Below are 6000 nucleotides of genomic sequence, written 5' to 3' on the forward strand. Positions count from 1 at the left end.
TGACAAACCAGGGTCAGAAACCACCCATGGAGGCCAGGGAGGTGTGGGAGAGCTTCTTGCTGCCTGTGCACCCTGCAGACCGTCTGGCTGGGGCTGAATTTTGCTCCTGAGCTGACCTTGCTGATAAAAAAACAATGGACCTCGGGCATCAGGGATGTGCCGCGGTGGGTTTAGGTTGGATATGAGGAAAAGGTTCTTCCCCAGAGGTGCTGGACACTGAACAGGCTCCCAGGGAGGTGTCACGGCCCCACTGACAGTGTTCAACAAGAGACTGGACACCGTCCTCAGGCACACGGGGTGACCTGCGGGGTGTCCTGTGCAGGGACAGCAGTTGGAACTGATGATCCTGTGGGTCCCTCCAGCTCAGGACATTCTGGGATTCTATGATTCTATAAACTGTTCTGTGATTCTATCAACTGTTCTGTGATTCTGTGTTCTGCTTATCTCCGTTCACTTTGAAAACTCCTGGGCTGCCACCCATGGTTTTGTGGAGCCCAAGCCCGGAGCTCAGAGCTGCTGTGGCAGCCACCTCGAGCCTGATCTGTCCCCCAGGTCAGCCGGGGGGTGTGACGGCTGTGGTAACAAACCTCCATCAGAATGACTGCACGAACGCGAATGGTTCAGACGTTTGAGTTAACATTTCCCTAATGCAATTCCTCTTTGCAATAAAAATGCATTTACCATGTCCCTGGGCACACTATTTCTTCATTAGTGTTTTACCGGTGGGGAAAGGCAGGCCCCAAAGCATGCCATAATAAATATAATTTTAGACACTGAAATCTGACCATCTTCATGCACTCTGAGGCTCTTGAGCTACAATGTTCAGTACTAATATTCCATTTCTCCCCCTCACCAACAATGGCCGTTAGAACATTTTGTTCTCATCATATCCTCTGGTAGGACAAAATCCTCCTCAGGCATTTATTTTATTATTATGTTGTTTTCAAAACCCTTTATCCATCAGTGCATCAAGTGCTGCAGTACAATCCATTCCAAGATTTAGGAAGACCCCCATGAACTTTCTCCCTCTCACTGACACCTTTCTGAGGGCTGAGAGGGGATTTAAATCACACCTAGACATGCTGCTGACCTTCTGAATTAAATCATAGAATCACAGTGTGGTTTGTGTTGAAGGACCTTCCTAGCTCACCCTGCCATGAGCAGGGACATCGTCACAGCTCAGGTTGCTCAGACCCCGTCCAGCCTGGCCTGGGATGTCTCCAGGGATGGTTCATCCACCACCTCTCTGCCCAACCTGGGCCAGGCTCTCACCACCCTCATGAAGAAGAAGGTATAATTGCAACACTGCAGGAGTGTCTGCCACCATATGATAAGGGCAAAGCAAGAGGTCTGTGCAGGGAAAACCCACAGAGAGCTGATGGGCTTGGAGGTAGATGTCCCAGAGCATCTCTTCTGGTCCAGATGAACTCATTGTGTCACCCATGGCCAACAGGTTGAGGAAGGGGATTCTGCCCCGCTCTGGTGAGACCCCCCTGCAGTGCTGGTCCAGCTCTGGGTCCTCAGCACAGGACACACATGGAGCTACTGGAGAGGGGCCGGAGCAGCCCCAGGAATGACCCGAGGCTGGAACAGCTCTGCTGGGGACAAGTGAGAGAGTTGGGCTGTTCAGCTGGAGAAGAGAAGCTCCAGGAGACCTTAGTGCGGCCTTTCCGGACTGAAAAGGGGCCGATGAGAAAGATGGGGACAGATTTTGAGCAGCGCCTGTTGTGACAGGACAAGGGGTGATGGGTTAAACTAAAGGAGGGAGATTCAGGCTGGACATGAGGAAGGAATTGTTGCCCTGAGGGTGGTGAGAGCCTGGCCCAGGTTGGGCAGAGAGGTGGTGGCTGAACCATCCCTGGAGACATCCCAGGCCAGGCTGGACGAGGTCTGAGCACCCTGAGCTGGTGCAGATGTCCCTGCTATGGCAGGGGGGCACTGGGGGAGCTGGGAAGGTCTCTCCAACCATAACCATCCTGTGATTCTCTGCCCAGTAGAGGGGACGGTCATTTCTCTGTCCTCCTGGTCACAGTAGCGCCGATGTGAGCCAGGATGCTGGTGGCCTCCTTGGCCACCTGAGCACACGCTGGCTTTAGGATTCATCTACCCATCCCCCTGCCACAGAGCAGGAGCAACTTTACCCAACCCATGCCTGGCCTGGCTCCCTGGGGAGGGGAGTCTGCAGGGAGGAAGAGGAGCAGGAGCAGGAGGAGGAGATCTCGGGGGCTCTCCAGTGTGCATCCCCTGCCACCATGCACAGGCACCGATGGCGCAGCGCAGAGCTTGTGTCATGCCGGTGGGACCTGGTGCTGCAGGCGTTAATGCATCTGCTTGAGCGCTGAGCAGCCAAGAGCCCTCCTGCTCCTTCTCCCAGTGGGGATCGCTCAGGGTTTTCTATAAATCCTCCGCTGCTGTGAGCCCTGACAGTCAGGACCAGGCTGGCTCCGTGCAGTGGGGCTGTCGGGAAGCTCGGGGTGGTCATAGTGGTCAGATGAGTGGTCTTTGCCGTGGAAGATCCCACCGTCCCACTGACCAGGGCTCCTCACAGATGTGATGCCCGCACCTGCAGACAGCCCCTCCACCAGCCTGTCATTTCACCTCATTTCCGCTGCACGAGGTGAGTGTTGCTGCAAGGACCTGTGCTCTGTCCCCTTTCCAGGGGGCTGGCGCGGATGGGAGACCTCTCAGAGCCCCCAGACTCTCCTGTTTCCCTGCTTGCAAAGGGGAATACGCAGCCCTGCATCTGCTCAGAGAACCACCAGAGCAGGGGCAGCCCATTTTCCACTCGCAGCTTCGTGAGGACACTTGTTCTCAGTGAAACCCTGAGCTGCATCTGTGCAACATGTTGGTTTTTGGAATACATAAAACTGTGAGACTTAAAATGGGTTGTCACTTAGAAGAGGAACTGAAAGCACCCACCCTCCATTTGTGCTCCCCCTGGTAGTTGTGACATGTGGGAGCTCAGGATGGGCCTGATCTCAAATTCGGGGGGGTCCTGCATTCTGCTGGCTCAGTCTCAGCTCTCACTCTGTTTAAAACAGTGATGCCCCCTCGCTCCAGTGGGGAGACCAGGCTGTTCTATTGCATAAAAGATGGGTGAGACAAGGGAGTTCCCTGGTTCTTCATGCACGCAACTGCTGCAGCATCCACCTAGCACAGTGTGTGGAGCACAGTCAGAGCTCTGCAGGAAGAACGGGTCATACCAGAAATTTAGGGCAATTCAAACCAACCTCTGACAGTTTCTGTACCCTCAGGGTGGAGAATGAACTGGGAACTATGGCTGTTTTAACTAGTCCTTTCAGATATTTGCACCTGAAGATAACTTTCTCCCGTATCTCCTCCTCCTTCCCCTCCGTGTAACGTGGGGACGATCTTTGATAAGCTTCTCTTGCGGACTAGAGAAAACTCCCACACGTTGAAGTCTGCAGCTCTGTGCAAGCCTGGGTCAGTCCGCAGAACTCATTCCCTCCTTGCTGTTATCGAGGGTGCTGAGACAGGCAAGTGCAAAGAGAGATGCTGCGGCTTAGAAGCCTTGTGAATTTGAGGAAGAAGTGACAATATTCCTGCAATTTTCTGAATAGATAGATTAGATACTTTTAAATATAATACTTTACAGTTATTTGTTTCAAAACCTTTTCCAGACCTATGGGTATTCCAGATATGGCACACAGAGAGGCCTGCGAGCACCGTGGGGAGATGACTCTGGAGAGTACGGTCCTTGAGTCCTGTCCCCGTCCATCCTGGCAGCAGGAGTTTACCGAAATAAAACTTCTGTGAAAGCAGCTCCACGTCTCCCGGTATTTCTAATGGGAAGATGTCCAGAGACACCCTGCTTTGATACGGTGTCCCTGTAATTTCCAGCTTACATTTATCTGTGTACAATTTACACGTTGTTTTGTGAGTAATCACTATCCTTCAGCTTAAGTATATCTCTTTTCGCTCCATGTGTTTGTAGCTGGCCTGTGTTGTGTTGCTCTAAAAGGGTCAGGCTCTCCCAGTCTCCATTCCTAAGAAAGTTGCTCTGTTTCCACAGGCACCCAGTATCTCATCCATTGTCGGCTCCTCTTCTTTCACCAGAGATTCGCAGCAAAGCCACAGAGTTCCAGATGAGAGCTCAGCACAGCCCACTCTAACTGCAATGTCACTCCTCTCTCGATTTGCATCTACACAGATACTCACAGATTTTATTTTATTTTCCTAATTAATCATTCCCCTGCTGTACCAGCACCAGCACCAGCGCCTGCCTACGCCGGTCATGGACCACACGTGCTCTGTGCCTGTTCCTGTGCACATTTCTGTGCATGCAGGAGAGGTGAGGATGCTCTGACTGCCCAGTGCAGCTCCTGGTTGCCTCTGCTGGAGCATGGTTCTGCTGGCCATGGTGGTGCCTTTGACCCAGGACTTCAGAATGAAGTAGGGGAGAGGGACTTGGGGGTCCTGGGGACAGCAGGGTGACCATGAGCCAGCACTGGGCCCTTGTGGCCAGGAAGGCCAATGGAGGGGCATTGGTAAGGGGGCTGACCAAGTGTAAACAAGTTTCTGGTCAATGCACTCCGCAGGCCATGCACCTGGTCACCACAGCCTGTCCTGTCTCACTAAGCTCACTTCTGGCTCTTGTCTGAGCAACCTTGCTGTCTGTATGCAGGGGTGTATGTGTGCAATTTGGTGACAAACATTAAGCTGGACTAACTGATGAATGAGAGGATACCAGAACCTGGAAACACCCAAGGCTGGAGCTGGAGAGAGCACAAACTGGGTCCAGGGTCTGAGTGTGGATCCGGGCACACTTCTGGTCTGCTGCAAGTTTTGAGGGACCCACAGACACAAGAGTGACTGTGAACCACGTGGGTGAGGGTCATCTCCTGTCCTGACCAGCCATGGAGGAGGAACAGGTCTGGGTCATGCTGGTCACGTCTACGTGAGCACTGCTGGTGTTGGTGGGTGCCAGGGCAGGCACTGCTCTCTGTGATGGTCCTCTCGGCCACCTGGGACCAGGTACGACCCAGGGACACCAGGTTAGTCACTGGCCATTCAGCCTTGACCCATTATCTGTGAGTTGAGGAGCAGAGGGGGCCAGGTCTGGTGAGGTTCACGTTCTGCAGACACAGCTGGCCTGGGGTCCTAAACGGGGCCTGGGACCAGAAGCATCCCCCCAGCTCTGCAAGGGGAACCCTTTGTATAAAGCAATGGCTTTTGAACTCACACACATTAACCAAAAGTGTTGTCTTCTCTTTAAAACACAAGTGCTTTCCTCTACAGGTTTTATTTTGCTTCACCTGGAGCGTTTTGCCTGGGTTAGTCTACACCACCAGACTTCTTGAAACAACTGTCATTCCTGAATTAGCATGCACTAATTAGTATGCTGGAGTTTCCACAAGGCACTGCAGCACAACGCCTCCTCAGACTGGCTCATTTAGACTTGGGAGATCAATTTCTTCCCACTCGAGCTGATGGGTAGAGCTGTTTCAAAAGGAGCTGTTCTCTTCCAGCTGACCCAGAGGTGCAGGCAGCGTGTAAACTGACTACCCTTGAAGGGACATTTTAAAACAATTTAACCATTTAAGAGCCGTTTTCGTGCTTCCTGCCAATGTTTGTTATGGATGGTGCACCCAGCACTGTAACAAGAAAGATCAACATGTTATTGGGAGGCACCATTACTGACAACTATATTTTTAAAAGTGGTCCAGTGGATTCCCCGGCCTTTCCAGGCTCAGACCCCTTGGCACACATCTATATAGCCCATGAAGACATACATGCATCCTCCTATGTATAATGAAATTACAAGCCCCAGCTACAGACCTTGGAGACCAGTAATTCTGCATCTTCCAGCACTGAAGCTGTGGGTTGTTGTGGTGAGAGCTTCAATCAGACAACCTTCACCCGAGAGCTGCTTGGCAGAGCCTTGCTCCTGGGCGAGACCCTCTGTCCCCAACCTTAGCGCTGCCCTCAGACCCCCCGCCTCGGGGAAGAGCTCTGCAGCACATTGTGGGTGGCAAAGGC

Source organism: Nesoenas mayeri (assembly GCF_963082525.1).
Source record: "Nesoenas mayeri genome assembly, chromosome: 1".
NCBI classification, from domain to species: Eukaryota; Metazoa; Chordata; class Aves; order Columbiformes; family Columbidae; genus Nesoenas; species Nesoenas mayeri.